The sequence below is a fragment of the Corvus moneduloides genome, chromosome 7 (assembly GCF_009650955.1).
Source record: "Corvus moneduloides isolate bCorMon1 chromosome 7, bCorMon1.pri, whole genome shotgun sequence".
In the NCBI taxonomy this organism is placed as follows: domain Eukaryota; kingdom Metazoa; phylum Chordata; class Aves; order Passeriformes; family Corvidae; genus Corvus; species Corvus moneduloides.
The window spans coordinates 7,323,314-7,340,639 of record NC_045482.1 but is presented as its reverse complement, the minus strand read 5'-3'; the positions used below and the strand labels follow the sequence as shown (position 1 = coordinate 7,340,639).

General features: G+C 36.8%; 1 protein-coding gene across 1 annotated transcript in view; it reads left to right on the top strand.

Moving 5' to 3' along the window:
• The first annotated feature begins 8,399 nt into the window (after nucleotides 1-8,399).
• TFPI (tissue factor pathway inhibitor) overlaps nucleotides 8,400-17,326 on the top strand; it is a 176,413-nt gene continuing 167,486 nt past the window's right edge. Inside the window, exon 1 of the mRNA XM_032114115.1 lies at nucleotides 8,400-8,526. The gene's annotated coding sequence lies outside the window, so the exon portion shown is untranslated. The remainder of the gene's footprint in view (nucleotides 8,527-17,326) is intronic.

Here is a 17,326-nt window from a genome sequence, read left to right as displayed (position 1 = left end):
AAGTTGGTCATGGCCTTGGTGTGACCTGATTGGAGTTACAGTCACTGGAGATGCTGCAGGGAATTATCTGAGTAGGAAATATTCATTTGTATCTAGACAGAATCAGCTTCCACGGCCAGCCTGTAGCTCCTCTCTGACCTGCAGGGACACAACAGCAAGCAGACAGCTTCCATCTCAGCCACCCCCAAGTGAGACAACAGAGTGACAGGGGCTGGCGCTGTACAGGTGGTAATTACTTCTATCTACAGGGATCACTGCTATTCCAGTAAACAATGAATTTCTATGGATTCTTGGAGACTTCTTTTCTTAAACTAGAAATATATTTCACTGAATGCACTACCAGGCTGTTTTCTTTTGCTTTCAATCTACTTGGTGGATAATCATCAAATAGCCTCCTAAAGTATTTGAAAATTTGCCTGGAGCAAATCATGTCTCTAATGGTTGCATTTTATTGGAAGCTTTGTGGACAGCCAGGTAAGGGAAGCTTATGAATGTGAATTTCCATGGTATCACAGTACAAACAACCCCATAGCACAGAAAAATTGGAGTGAACTTTTTAACTCTAGTTTAACAACTGCATATTTTGTTTCTTTTGGACAGGCTTTCATATGGCTGCTAACCTGTAGGACCTGTGAATTTTAGCATTTTTGGTGTCTAATACTAATTATTTGCTGTTTGTGGAAAAAGATTTTTAGCTAAGTTTGCCTACTTAAATCATTGGTTACAGTAGTAGCAGTAAATACATAACAAAGCCACATTAAACACAAGACACATATGTGTAAAGCATGAGAGTGAAGAATAAAAGTCTCTTTACCTGCAAGGTAAAAAATTATAGTAACAGTTCCAACTTATCACCTCAGCATGTTTTACTAATACAAACCCATTAAAATGTTGAACCCAATGAGATCACTGCTGGTCTAAATATACTTTGAGTTAATCCTTATTCATTTCAGAGTAACTAGATATTTAATCTAGTACCTATTTAACTGTAAGTAATTGTCTTTCTATTATTATTGAAAGGTCTTTTTTAAGTATGATCCCATTTTAAGAAGCAAATTTCAAGGCTATTGTTAATAGAGAAAGTGAAAGCAAGCTGTCAGGTGAGTTCAGTGGTATAAAGATAGCTGATGTTCTCTGTGTATGGGGCAAATGTGCTTCAAGTCTGACCAAAATGAGTAAATCATTAAGCCAACATGCTATCTGCCTGTGACATTAACATAAGACAATTATTTGTCATAATTTGTTTACTTTTCTTACATTGTGTGTTGCTCAGCATTTAAAATGTGTCGTTTTAAGTAGAAGAATATTGGTGACTCAACAGAAACTTTTCCATGTTTCCCATTTTCCCCAAGAGTGGGTCACAGGATATATCCTGAAGTTATATCTGTAGTAACTTCTGAAGCAAACAGTTCAGCCAGTTAAGAAACCTAAAAATTTTGCACTGGTATTCCAGATTTTCTCATTGGTGATTACAATAAAAGTGGACTTGGGCAAAAAGATTTTTGTAAATCCTATGACACGGTTTCAGGTGAATGATAAATTGTCATGCATACTATTTGGATCCTATTATATGTAAACCATGAGAAAGCTCTAAAAGCTCTGGAAAGGGCAGGTCTCTAAATCAGGTTTGAGCAGGATGACTTTTATTTCTTTCAATGCAACTTCCTTCATGCTCACGTGGGGCTTTTCCAAGCTTATGGTCCTGTTTTAGAGATTAAAGTCATTGCCTCTGATTTCAGGATTAAAAAATCCCCAACAAACTGAAATTTTTAAAAGTCCTTAGAACAAGCTCATAATGCTGCAACTAAAGTTTTAGCTGTCTGGTGTTCAAATTTGGTGAGGATTTAGCAGACAGCATTGACATCTTTGCTTTGTGCACAGGGTGTGTGAATTACTTTGGGGTTAATCTGTACTTCATGGCCAGCCTTGTTTCACACTCTGCTTCAGAACTTCAGCACAAAGTAGTTTTAGGCACATGATTCAGACCCTTGTCACCTTTATGGGCAATGTCACGTTCTAAAAATTAAGGTCTTCAGAAAGCCTAGAGTTAACTAAGAGGGGGTTTCTGTTGTTGTAGGTTTGGGATTTTTCTTGTTCAACTGAGGAGAGATGCAGTTTCAAAGCAGAGTCGTAGATTTTGGAAGTTGACTTAACATAGGTCATCTATCGTTTGAATTTAAAAATGGGACTGTGCACTTACTTAGTACCACTAAATTGTGTAGGGTTGCAAAACATAATGTTTTTCTTATTGATGAAGCCTGTATTCAGCCCTGAGGTAGCTTTGTAGTGCTGGTGAATCATCTTGGCGCAGCAGTACTCCTCCTGGGAAGCACAGAGAGGGAATAGACTGTGCAAGCTCTGTGTCACCACAACTATTGTGATTGGAATAGGATTTGAGTTCCTGCAGTATCTTGAATGTGTCCCTGTGTTAGACCATGGAAAGGACTGTACATGTGTCTTTGAACTGCTTTGGAGGCATTATGCATGTCTGCTGAAACTCATTTGTCTGAGGGTGTATTGAAGAAAATCATGTCTGAAGCTTGTGGACAGAGGAATAGATTTCTAGGTACTGCTGGTTAAAGAGAGAAATAGTATAAGCATTTATTTTTCCATTTTTATTTGACAGTTATAGCCCTGGTGTTACCTCAGGTTACTGCTTACTCTTTCTTTTTCTTAGTTATCTGATAAGGACACTTAAAAGTTGGAATTGCCTACAACTTGTGTGACTATTGAAATGGAAGTAATTAAGCTGCACTTATGAGTGCACTTGACCCTGATCTGTTCATAAAACCTAGTAAATGTTAGGTGGAAAATGGAATATAGTTACTGTGCTAGTTTCTGCAGTTTGTGGAAATCAAATGGCTTAATAGAAATTATTCTTCATTTTTGCTCCACAGAAAGGTTTCATCTAACAGACATCCTGGTCAAAATACCCACTGGAAAAAATAAAATTTGTGAGAATGTTGGAGGTCTTGGAGAGACTAGAGCCTTCTCTGTCTGGTCTTCTCTTCTCACGAGCGTTTCCAGGAATGGGTAATGCTGGCTGCATAACACAGGAAGATCTATCCCTCTTACCCAGAGATCACTATAATTTTAAATACTTTTTCTGATCTGATGTGTCCACAAAGAGTCTGGGCTTTCTTCACTACTGATAGAATTAGCTAATATAAATAGGTAACGAGGGTTTTTCTTTTCTTTTTCCTTCAATAGGGGGTATCAATAGAGATGGCAAGTTCTTATTCTGGTCTAAAATTCTTGTACATCAGGAATACATTTTTAAATGCTACTTTTCTCGTTGTGCAGTTACCGTAAAGAATAAAAAGTTGTCTTCAGCATTGATGACTATTGTGAAATCTGAAAGAATTCAGATGTCCCTTTCTAGCATTCAATTCTTCTTGCTTTGACAAATTTGGTAGTGTCTAAACCATAACCTTTCATTTATACATTATGGTTGCTTGGTGTTTTCTTTGTCCTAACCCATTTCTGTTCTTGATCAGAAATGCAAATTATCTCAAATATTGTATCAGTTTGTATAATCAATAAATAAATAGCATTATTTAGGACTAGATTGATATGGTGCAGTCAAAAGGTCATTGACAGAGTTGCAGGGGTTTAAAAAAGCTAAATAACAGCCTCAACTGAAGTGGTTGAAACAGGAACGGTTTTGCTATGCAATTAATGGTTTTGCTATGCAATGAATGTTAATGGTTATGTTATGAAATGAATGTTACAATTTTTTTGTGTGCTATGGGATATACTTCTGTCTATTATTTCCCTGTAGCTTACATTAAGAGGGGAAATATGCAGCTGCTGTTCCATTAGTCCTATGTGAAATTTTGACCTCTGACACCTTGCAGGAAAGCGCCATTGTAATAGGGTACTCGTCAGGTAGTAGAAGTGTGCAGTAAGAGACATCGAGTGTGGAATCCTTCACAAATATTTGGACAATGATTGCACTAAAGAATGAACAATTATCTAGCAAGCCTCTTTACATGTGAGGTTTTGTAGGCAACTTTTTCTGACTATGATTTAATTTCCCCAAAGCAAAGCCATTTGCTAATTCCATTTACCTCCATGCCTATTTTATTTCAAGGAGAGTCCCTCAAAGATTTTCTCACAGTTACTCTTAAAGGAGACATAGTTCTATTTATGTTTTTGTATTAAGAACAAATAGTCGTGTTACATACATGGTTCAATGTGTGAATCATTTCTCAGAGAAAGTGCATTTTTTTCAGATCGAAGACTTCAGTCTTCCATAAATAATCAGTTTTATGGGAGTGTTTTCGTCATTGATGTTTGACATTCTACTGAATGTTTCACACAAGAATGTACTGTTTATGTTTGAGGTTTTGGTTTATGCTTTGGCGTAAGAACACGGATTTCAGTTCTCTATATTTTAATCATTTGCATGAATATGCATTTGTGCATTTACAGTGTTTTAATAAGGATCCCTAAGGATCTTATGTGAGTAAATCTGGCAGAAAAAGGAAGGCAGAGAAATTGTGGACATGTATGTCAGGCTGGTTAAATCACAAGTACTGGCTGTAACAGTATTATGCAGAGTGGCTGATCTTGTGACCTGTGATCTGCAAATTTCACTAAGATTGATTTTGTGAGCAAAAATAGCCTTATATAAGGCCAATGGCCTTAAATCTGGTTAGCAGTAAATATCATAAATGCGAATATTAGTTATGACTGCTTGGTGAAATCTTGTTAGATTGGTGGACTCTTAACAGAAAAATGTATGTTAGTATAAAACTGCAAGAACAATTGGAAGAGAGAGACCACGTCCTTGATTGTTTTGATGCTAATAATACACTCTGCACATTCTGTCAGCACAGGATGTAATTCTGCCTAAGTGAAGAGTGGCTTGTGTATGTATTTGTGTGTTGATTTTTCTCTCTTTGCTGTACAATTCCTTATTCAGTGTTCAATTTATTCTTTACACAATGGTTCATCCTTTAAGGTGACCAACATGAACAGAGGCCCTGTGTGATAAAATGAAAGGGAAGCAGGATGTTGTGAAGATGAGTATACCTTTTACTTATATTTGTTAGGTTCCAAGAGCATCTAGAAGTTTTCTGCTAAAGAAACCTCCTTAATTAATGATGTTTGAGGCTCTTGAAGTGTAGCCTTTGCTAGGTTACAAAAAAGACTGTGAAAGGTAGACTTCATAGTGTATAGGTGTGGATGCTTTGAAGCCAAAAAAAGCAGATTAATATGTATTGTCTCTTTATGCATTTCTTTCTAAAACTGCCTATACCTTAGTGGACAAATATTTATATAGAAAAACTGATATTCACCCTATGTTTTCACTTTTAATCTTTTTCTGTTTTCCCTTTTCCTCCTCTCATCAGTCTATGTGTGATCATTGCTGCTGACTGCTGAACTATAACGTGTCTGTGATGAATAAACTAAAGGAACCTAACCTGATGTTCAGGTAACTGACTGGATTAGCAATAGTTTAAAAAAAACCTCCAAACCCAAAAGTTATATTGCAGATGTATCTTATTAAGCTGCTCCTTTTTAGCTGTTTCCCCTCCTGGGCATTAAATGACTTTTGGGCAGTGTTTTGAAAGTTTATCTCCTCTTTTGACTTTCTGATGCCTTTTTGCACAGACTTGACCCAGCTGTGTTAGGAGGATTTGGGATTGTTGGGCTGCTGCTCTGCAGGCACAACAATTATTACTAGTAGACCTGCAATAACTGTATTTCCAGGCACTGGTATGAAATAAAAGAAGCTGGCTTGCTATTCCAGTCTCAGCAAAGAGATTTGAATGCCTCGTGACAGTGACTTATGCAATTTTGCAATCCTAGTTAATTTTTGAACAAAATAGCAGATAAAAATATCTTCCGGAATAGTGCTGGGTTCCTGAAATCCTAGCTTAGGAATTTTGGAGAATAAAGAGCATTCCTCTAGTTTAAAAGCTATTTATTGCAAACCTTCTCCCTTGAAAATATTTGGGAAATATTTGCTTGATATATGGGAATATTGCAGAACCTGTGTAAATTTGGTTTATTTTCAGCATGAAATGTGAAGCCTTTTAATTTATGACTCATAAAACCACTGTGGCAATGACACTAAAGTCTGTAGTTTGGAGCTAGGATCAAACTGAAGAAAGGAAGAACAGATGTTAATTCACCAAAAAATTATTTCCCTGTCATTCTATTCCCTCAGTGGTTTATGATACCAGCAACACACGGTTTGAAGATGAAACTGAGGAAAATGAAGTATGAAAGGAATGACTTGACTGTCGCTTTCAAAGAAATATATAAGTGCATGAAAGGGAGGGAGTTGTTTCTGTTTGTGCTTGAGCACATTTCCCTGTAGGGAGACGTGTCAGATACTATGGAAATAAAAAGAAACCTCTTTGGCATGTTGTATATTGATTGCTCTGTCATGGACAGTGATCTCTGAATTGATCTGGTGTTCTGTCACACTTCATGCCCTGTCTTTTGCCTTAGTATAGTACTAATAACAGTTGTGATAAGTGGAAATATTACTTAAACTATTTTTAATCTCAGCAAATAAGAAATAATGCTTCATTAGACCAGAAGTGTTGTCAGTCAGTGCTGTTAGTGCAAACTCACACAGGCAGTGTGAACATACTGATTTGAGCATTAGGGAACTTTTGTTTAATCATATTGTATGTGCCTAGGCCATGTGTCTTTACTGTGAGGTATAAAAAAAGTCACACTCATTGTGTCTTCTGTGTTTAGCTGAACTTTTAGGTCTGTCTCTCAAATTTTCTTTAATGAGTAGAAGTACATTGTTTCACATTTCTCAACCTCTACCTCATGTAAAAAAAAAATTAGAAACATCATAAAATAAAAAAAATCAGATCAAAATATTTTCATTTTAGTCTCTGCAATGATTTCAGGACTTTTTCATTGAGCAGTTTTGTTTCTTTTACTGCTTTCATTTTAACAACGTGCTAGGCTTCTTGATCCAGGACTGTATTCCTGTGTGATGTGTTCTGCAGCTCTGTGGAATGTTTGCCTGCCTTCATATCACTGACTCTGCTTAAGATATTTTTTCTGCTTATAAATGGAAGAATACAAGTGTTTATTTTACCAACATGCTTAGAAGTTCAGGGAGACCCATGCTTGAAAGACAGAATTATTTTGGAAAATTATTTTCCAGTTGATGCTGAAGCCTAACACTAAACACTGTGTATGAGCTCTGTAGGTATTGGAACACAGACTGCACTACACAAAGTGTTGGCAGATGCTGTTTTTCATAATATTTGGTGGTGTTCCTTAGATACAAAATGCACTGCCTGACAATTCTTTGGAGCAGACTGTATGTCTATTGCAAAATGCCTACGTTATCTCATGGAACAACTGGAATCTGGCTTTCTGTGAAGTAAGGGGAATCCAGCTTCAAGAATTTCTTACATGAAGAGTTAATTTCAAATGATTTTGCTATTATGGCAAGAGTGCAACTCAATTGGAAATAGTCTGTGTAACACCCGGTCCCTTGGAAGCTCTCCCATCTGTGGAGCAAAGGCATGTTTAATTTCATGGAAGAAAATCCCTTTTTCTTTCTCCCATCTCTTGAACTTAAGCAGGCACTTAATATTTTTTCCTGCAGAGCTGTTTATGTCAATGACTGGTTTGTTCAAAAGATGCAAAAAAAAGCTTCTAATGATTACTTCAGGATGTACCTTGTAAATGCAAAATGGATCACTCATTTCCTCTCCTTGGAATGATGTTCAGTCTCCAGTGTGTTCTGCGTTTATTGCAGGGTAATTTTCTTTTCAGATAAAAGTGTTCCCGAGGCAGTTAAGAACCATAACTTATATTAGTTGTTATGTTTCTTCCTTTTTTTGGGGAAGAAGTTTGAGTTAGAGGCTCAGCAGCTACAAAAATACCCCAACACTCCAGCTTCTTTTATTTCTTAATTTAAAGACAAACTTGTAGGGTTTTGAAGGAGGGGATCTTTGTATCTTCCATTCTTTATGATAACAGTGACTGGGACTTCTTTCCCCTGCAGCAGAGCCTCTCTCCTTCCACTTGTAACAGGCTGCACTCCCCATGTGGGTCATGGGTCCTCACTGCGGCCATCAGCACTTGGCAGGTCAGCTTAAGAAGGCACCACTTTAGCTGTAGCAATGCTGGGTAGGGTGAAGAGATGTCAAGAAAGCTGCCAAAGATAAGTTTGAAGTGTTTGACAAAATAACGGGGATTTTAAGGACAAGCGCTGCAGAACACATATGCTTTTGGTTTAATGAAATTATTTGGAAAATAATTTTCACTTCCAGGCATGGATACTGGGAAGGAACAACACAACAGGTGCATTTGATTTCTAGTTTTGCTCTTCCCTGGAGACTCTTTGTCTTCCCTTCTGGATCTTTTTTTCCTCTTAGTTGTGTGCTGCTTAATTCTTTCTTTCTGTGAATGTACAGTTTTTGTGAGAATGCTGCTGTGTTCCTAGTTTGGGGCACATCCTCCTTTTTTCTGAGGCCTGACCATGGCAGAGTAAGTTCTGAGTCTAGGATCAAGTCAAAGAGAATCCTGCAGAAGGTAAGATTTGGTGTGTAGTGGCTTCTACTGGAAAAAAAGGAGTGTTTTGGGGCTTGTACATAAACATATTGGTAAACTTAGCAGAAATTTTCCGCTTTATTTGCTTTATTTTCATTTAACTTTATTGGCAAAATTTCTTGGTTTTTGTAAGGCTGTGGCTTCTCTTAGGAGCTGTTCTCTAGTTTGTCAGACAAAACCAAGAGGGATTTGGGGGCAGTGAAAAAGAGGAGAGAGCATAATGGGAATAGAATCAGATCATTGTTAGCTTAGCATACTGCATTCAATACTAATGTACCTTATTCTGGGATGGTGAAGTTGTACCTTTGATTTGCTTTCCCAAATCTGTAAAAAGCACTTTTTGGGAGTTTGGGAAAAATTACTTAGCATTGCTATATTGTGAAACTGAATTATTCACTTGTTTAAAGGTTACTTAGAAATGATAAAAAGATACTACAAAATAGCATAGAATCAAAATAGATGCCCTGAACCTTGTCATTTTTTCCCTGAATATGGTTCAAAGAAACCCAGTTACAGTCTTCTCAGAGTATTGCATGCTTGTTTTCTCTACTAACACCAGGTAAGATTTACGTTGCCAATAGCAAACAACAAATGCTGGGTGATGCAGGGAGCACCAGCGTCAAGAAATATCCAACCCTGCTTTCTCAGAACTTGTAAAATCCAACCAAATTTCCATTTTGCACATAATTTTCTAGTATTTCAATGGTGTCTTATGTTGTCTCAGATCTCTCTATAAAAATTTCCGTCTGATTTTAAGGTATTTTTACACTGAATTTAGGTATTTGATAGAGGTTTTGTTCTGTATCGTTTTGCAAAAACACACAAAAATTTTCAACTGCCAAAATCTAAATTGTTGCTTAAACTTTTTTGATCATCTTCTGCAAGGAAAACCATATGTTATAGTCTGGCACTAGAATTTCTTTGGGTTTCTTCTTTAATACCATTTCTTGAGTCAGGCTATGCCTCCATTTTGCAGTTATAAGTCAGGATAGTAAATGGAAGAGAATGGGAGCCAGGATCTCTAATCCCCAATCTGACAGTTCTGGCTTTAGGCAAGTCACTTAAATTGTGTCTCAGATTCCCATAAAATGGGGTAACGTGTCTCTTGCTCATCAGGGTATTGTATGAGTTGATTTACACTTCTAAGATTTTGCAGAATGCTTCATGTTGCTGCATTTTACTCAACCTCTCACTGCACTCCCCACCACCTGCTGTTTTCTGGTTTTGCACTGGCCAAAAGAGACATGATGAAGAGAAGGAAGTATTTCTAATTAATATTCAGAAATATCAGAGTAAAAATGAATATAAATATGAAGTTGCCACTTAGAGCAATATTGTCACACGAATGCAAATCCACAAGTCAAGAAAATGGCCCAGGGTAATTTTCATCTTATGGTCTCTTATCAGGAATCTGATAGGCAAAGGGGATATGTGTTGGAATTTAACAGACTTTGGGGAAGGTGTAAGAGCAGCAGGCTCGTTATGCCCTGTGCTATACCATTTGCATAACACTTGTGTCATTTTTGAGCCAGTAGCTGTTGTGGCTCCTCCAGAGTAATTTTATCCCTGCTCTGGAATATGTCCTCTGCTACAGGAGTTGTGTTTACACAACCCTGTCTGTTCTACTGAAAGTACAGCTGGAGTGTGTCATAGACACAATGCAGGATGTCTGTTGGCAAGCTCCAATGGCAGGTTTTAAATGATGCCATAGCAGATTCACTCCATTTTTCTTAAATTTAAATTGTCTGGCCCTATGTTTACCCGTCTGGAACTCAGCACAAATTCTAGATGGCTTGGGAAGAACTCATGAATCATTTAACTACCTCTTATGAGCCAGACCAATGATGAGCACAGGCTGGACCCTCTTATGTAGGCAGCTATGGCTGCAGAAGCAATTGGAGGCAAACCCTGTTATCCCTCTAGTGTAGATGGAGCAAATGCCATCAGAACACCCCAGATACTAATCAGGCAAAGTAACACTTCTGTAGGGAAATTGTCTATATCTGAAATTCTGATGAAGTCAAAACCTGCTGAGCAGTGTATGTGATTTGAATTGAACAGGTGCAGCTTCATCAGTGAAACTTGGAAATGCAGAACAAGACAAAGCCTTAACCTGACTATTAGTTTTCAGAAAATATTCCCTTTGTGTATATTTTAAATGCTAATTTTAATCAGTGTAAGAGACATCTAAACTAGTCATGGAGCTGCAGTCCTCCTGAGAGCAATAGGATTTACAGTGTAGCCTGTTGTCTGATGAGCCTCCTCAGCAGTCATATGAAGAGATGCTTAAATGAGAAAGTATTGTATTTTGGCATCTTGTGACTTTGAAAATGTTTCCAGCTGTTTCTCTGAATTTAAAATACTGAAAACTGTAAGTTTCTAAGTATTTGGACATTTGCTGCTACAGAAATCCTTGTTTGCTTGTGGTACTTTGTGTCCAAGGCACTAATGTAACTCTTGGTCAGATAAAAGAGAACCTGGAAGTGGGAATAAGAAAGGAGTGTAAGGAAAGTAGCAAAACAGTTGTGTGCCATTATACCATATGGGAGACAGCAGTGTGCTACAGGAAAACAGCAAATGGCATTGTCTGCTGTGAAGTGTGAGAAGAAAACTTTCCCTTTATGTGCTATCGTTTTTATCTGCCTGTAGTTTCTGTCAGCAGTCTGCATGGATTTATTTATTACTTTAGAAAATATCACTCTGATCTGAATTATATTGTGGGGTTGGTTTTTTTGTTTGGGTTTTTTTTGTTGGTTGGTTGGTTGTTTTTTATTGTTTTGGTTTTTTGTTTTGTTTTGATTTTTTTTGTATTCTCAAGCAGGCAAATTTTAAGAGTGCCCAGAAATAAAACATACAGAGTGGTACTGCTTATTCTTTCTTCCTATTCATAAAAAGTTTCTTAAATTAGTGTTACAGAATAATGTCAGCAGCTATAGTTGTGGGTAAAGTAATTCTGATCAAACACCTGCAGGCCTTGGTAGCCCTGTAACTGCACTATTCTTATGCTACAGAAATGATAAGGTTGAGAGCTCAAAAACCTCCCAGAGATGGTAGAATGTTGTCAGCTCTTTGATTAATGGATGCATAACAGTCTGTGGTTTTTAAGGTAAGGGCTGTGTGGTATAAATACCCAACAATACTCTGGAGATTTGCTCAGGAAAAGCTGATTTGAAAATGTTTGTTAAGAATAGGGACAGCTGAAAAACAAAAAATGAAAAAATGAGAAAAGGCAATAAATTCAGGAAGGATAGAATGATTGAAAATGAAGACCTGTTCAAAAATTCTAAAAGCCCTCAGTGACTGAAGAAACTCTGGAGGATAATATAATTCAATTGAATGAGAAAGCATCATGAAATTGAGCCAACACTTTTGATTAGTTGTGAGATCAGTGTCTCTTCATAGGGAAATCAGATAAAATTTAAATAGTGGTAGGGTCTTTAATGAAACATTTTGACTAGTTTTTGTTTTGAACTTAGATTTCTATGTATGTGCAAATACACTGTATTAGCAGAAAAAGGCATCAAAAGCAAAAATATTTTCATTGTAAAAATGAAATTTGTCTTTCACAACTTTTGTTATGTGTGGAACTTTAAAATTAATAAAAATTAGTAGTCAAAAAATGAAGATAAAGCAAGCTGAATGATAAATATCATGACAAGAGTCAGACTGGGTCTATTTTGCTCAATATCCATTCTCTGACAAGGGCCAGAAACAGATGTTTGGAGAAGAGGCAAGAAAAGTAAAACATAGAATAATTTCCAGTCTTTCCAGAAGGAACACTGGCAGATTCCAGAGATTTGTGGTTCAGGAACTTCCTGCTTTAGAGTTAGTCACTGCTTTATAAGGGAGTAATAACTAGATGCTGCGGAATCTGAGTTTGTAAATTACTGTAAATTGGTTCCGATGGGTTTTGTGAAATCAGTTCCTGCCTGGTGAAGGCTCCATGCACAAGCATATGTGTGAATTAACCTTTCCATTTGCAAAATGGTACACTCGTAGAGAGAAAAACAGAGAGAGTTTGAATTGCTTTTTTGTCCCAAGAACTAACACTCCGTTCAAAATTCCTTGAGACAAAATTATTCCTTACAGGAATGAGTAATAACTTATCAGATTAATATGGTTGTATTTACTGCTTAGTAAGATGATGTCTGATTGACTTGATTCAAAGTAGACTGTTTGAAAACTTAAACTTTGTTCAGTCTTGGTGTAGATTAGCCAAATGATCAGCAAATATTAACTATTTAAATTAAGAACATTATAAACGAATCCTGGGAAGATAGCCACAAATAAAACAGTGCAGTGGAAGCTTGAATGCAGTTAAAAATTAGGAGAAGCCAAGAGGTTTTCTTCATTAAAAAGCATTCCTGAGTCAACATTTTATTATCTTTTCAACATCTTTTTGCTGTGCAGAATGTGCTGGGGAGGTTGGGGTTTTTGTGATACTTATCAGATGGTGTTTACTATAGCTGTCTTGGTAGTTAGGTCTTATAATTGAAACAGTTTTCCTTTTAAGTAATGCAAAGAAAGAGTATAACAGGTATAACAATTAATAATTCCAAGTATTGAATCTGTAGTTCCATTAACTATTGTCTGAAAAAGAAATACTATATGTATATTTGCATGTTTTATGGAAAAGTTACTGATTGGAGCAGCAATAATTTTATTGATTTTTGTAACACACAGCTTGTGAGGATATTTTTCTAGCTCTGAAACTCTATTTCTTAAAAAAACCCAAACAGTGCTAGAGATAGTTACTAGCACTATTGTTTCTCTGTTAAGTTTATTTATGTGTTGTAATTGTCCTGTGCCTTGATATTTTGTATTCCAGACTGTGGCTATGCACTCTTGGATGTACGTGAGAGAGGGCAGTATGTGCTGAGTACATTTCTTAATAATTCTGAATAATTGGTGCTCATTTATTAAGCCAGCACTGCTGCAATTGATGCCCAAGGGATGAGGAATGAACTTCATGGGTGATGGGTGAATGCTTAGTACTGTGAAATGAAAATGTTTAATTCATGTCTATTACTTTTCCATTTACTTACATGCGAACTAGGGTAAAATAGAGCTGAAAACTTACTCAGTTTGGATTGCCTATGAACAGATTTATTCCAGGATTAATTAACTCAATTGCCTGCAGTTTTCCCTTCCCAAGTTTATTGACACTGACTGGAGAATAATGTCATTTGGTTTCAGTTATACACAGGAGTTAATCAGCACAAGTGCTCTTAAGATCAGGCACTTTGTCTAGATGTAGGATACATAATTATTCACTTTGATGTGATGTCAATCTTCTTCTAATATTAGCCCCTTCCAAAATAGTATACAGGAGGAAGCACTTTAACTTTTTTGTGAGACATTTGCTGTACTTTTGCTTTCCTTTTTCCTGTTCTAATTTTTTTCTTCCTTCTCAGATTCCAGGCCATTTCCTAAGCACTTTTTTTTTTCTGCAACAATCTAGAAAATTTGGACAACTTTTGTTAAATAGTCAGAATTTTTTGTTTAATCTCTTTGGGTTCTGTGTTCTATGACACAGCTTTGTGTTCAGCCTCAGAGAACAATTTGTTTTGTAAGTTTCATTTTCATTATCAATTTATTTCTAAAAACACAAGGTGATTTGGTTTTATCACTCTAATATTGATTATTCCATGAGCTTTAATGGTGCTCTAAAATACTGAAAGGTGTCAAGAGTATAAAATGAAACAGATTCTTATTAGTTACTCAGCTTTTCCATCCCAAATAAGTGTGGAACTGTAATTTCTTCAAATGCACAAATAGGATGCTAAAAGTATAGGTCTTTTTCTGAAGTTATGGGCAAATAAAGCCTCCTACATCATACATATGTCTTCTATGGCATTAGAACAGTGTTCTGGATAACTATATATTTGTGCTGGCTGGCCTCAACAAGCATTCTTTTAACTTGAAAAAGCTAAGTAACATATTAAGGGACTCCTTGAAAAATGAAGAGCATCAGCATTGTTTCAAATAATCTCACCATGAGCCACTTTGTTTGGCTACTGCAAGGGTCAATAGCAGTAATTGTTTGTAGGATCTCTGCGTTGTTTGCTGATTGATACCCATAATGGGGTCGCTGATTTACATAATCTCTGTACTGACAAGCATTTTATTGACTTTTCTCTTAATGTAACCTAACACCTTCCCAATTACCTTCATGAAACCACACCTGCAGCAGAAGGGTTGTGTGCCTTGTTGCTAGCATAGCATGTGTGGAGTCTGCAGGTAACTCTGGCATTGTGTTGCACTCATTTCCATTACACCAGAAAGTTTGGTGTGATCAAGCTCTCATCCTCACCCTGAATGAAAGCTTGCTCTAGAGTTACTCTGCATCATTTTTAATCCTTATGGTTTCAGCACTGCAGCAAGATCATGTGGCAAGTATTCAACAAAGGCTTAGAGCAAGTACAGAGACACAGGAGGTACCTGGCTCTGTCATAATTCTTTCGTGTTGCAACATCTATGGTCAAAATGTTAATAAAAAGCATACTTCAGGTGTATTCAGATGTATTTAACTCATTCCTTAACATTTCGGCATATTTTAGGTTTTTTTACAGAAAAAAATCGACTTCAAATGTACCAGCTGTAACACTGCTTTACAAATTACCTCTTTCAGCCATGACTTCATTTTATTCCTGGTTTAGTTTTACCTCATGTGGAAAAATTGGATTTAAACTCTGAAAATGCTGCTGTCATTTTCTCACGTCTCAGTCACAGTTTGATGTTTTCAGGACATGATGTGATTGGAATGGGCCTGTTGAAAGTGGCTTGTTTTGTGTCATCTTAGCTCCATTTCAGCTGTCATCTGATGTGTGATTCCTCAATCTTTAAAACTGTTCATGCCATTTTTATAATGCTTCCTCCTTTTATCTCTTAATAATGAGAGCCTTGGTGCGTAAAGAAGGACGATTTCTCTATCTGTGCTCATAACAGCTGAAAGTGTGATTTTTTTTTTTTTTTGGTAGGGAACTTGGAATACTTAAAGGTGGAGCTTTTTAAGCTCTTCTTTTACTCGTTCTATTGAAAGGTACTGATATTGGTTCCTGAATTTCTACTGAGGGAAGAATAGGGGAGCTGTGCATAAGTATCTTAAACAGTCTGGGGGAGGAACTCAGCTTTTAGGCAGACCTTGCAGTTTTGACAGCAACAGCAGGAGTGGTTTCATCAAAAACTGAGAACTTAGTTAAGTCCCGTGGTTTGGATGAATGTTTGCCTGTTGCTGCTTGTGCCTGCTTTTTGCTGTCTCTCTCTCCCCACTCCCTTCAGCATTGCTGCAGTTCTCAAATCTTGAGTTACAGCAAATATTTGTCCTCCTAAAGCTGCCTGGAAAGCGTGAAAGAGGAATTAGTTAGTGAATTTTCTTTTTGCCCAGGAGGTGCAGTACTATTAAGTCTCATTTGTTTGGAGTGACAGAGTTGGTGCAGCTCATGTTGAAGGAGATCATGGTGAGCTGTCCTCCACCTCCAGAGGCAGGCAGTCCTGGGATCTGAGCTTGCAGGGAGAGGGTTTGAGCAGCTGTTTGGAGTCTGGAATTTTTCTTGGTTGGAAAAGCTTGTGTTGAACTGCCTCTAGTTCAACTGCTGCAACTCATAGCTCTAAACATTAAAAATATTTTCTGTAGGAGCTGTGTTTTGTAAGAATATAGGAAAATCCATAAGTAAGAACCTCTAGTGAAACAGAAGTTTGAAGACAAAATGAGAATAGATTGAATGTGGAACTTTAACTCCCATGAGAAATACAGGAAATGCATCATTAAACTATGAAGAGATGAGCTGTGCAAAGATGAAAGCCATAAAAACACTCTGTGGGAAGAAAAACAACAGAAAAGTAATAGGGGCATGGTCTGACTGTCAGAGGTGCTCAGCACTCCCATCAGTCACTGTCAGAAAGCTGTGCAGCTCCATGGCATATCCAAAGTCACCAGAGGCAGTAAAAGATGGACACATTTTGGTTCTAATTTTCAAAAAATCAAAGAATGTAGAAAATTGTATCAAGTCAGGTGTCTTGCTGTCTGCTGCATGTAAAATGCCTGGCACATTGCAGCATGAAGCCTGCAATGTGTACTTTCAGCGCTTACAAATTTAAGAGAACCATGGTCCTTTGACAAGTTTACCACACACAATGATATCACTTCATGGTTTGGGAATGAAGATCATCCGAATTCTCACAAAGATAGGAAAAGCACAATTAGAGTCTTTAGAAACAGATTAAAGCAAACTAAATGAAAGCATTTCTGTCAATTTACACACTTGAAGGAGAAAAGGTGGTGTCAGCAAACAGCGTAAGTATATCGCTAGATTTTTCTTACTTGTACAAAATTTTTCTTTTCACTGAAAAAATAACTTTTTAGGGCATTGGTAATAAAATTGAGAAGTGCAGTGAAATTAAAATATTTTATATCATCGCAGAATAAAAAAGCTATTAAGAAATATATGTGCAAGGAAGATATTCATTTTGCCACTAGTACCTCAAGACTGATTATCCAATTTTCTCCCATTTCTGGGAACAGTACAAAAAAAAGACAGGACTTCTTTGATGTAAATGAAAAATGAGTGAAGAAGATGAATTAATATAAGTTGTAATTCATATAACTGCTGTAGACTATTCAGTAGAAAACACTTTTGTATCGGAAGTGCAGCTAATAGCTGTAGTTCTGCATGGAATTTTGTAACTCATTTCAGCTGTATAATTCAAAATATTATTTAGACCTTACTCCTGTGAAGAACTTAATGTCTTTCTGCAATATATAGAATGTCTTTGGAGACAT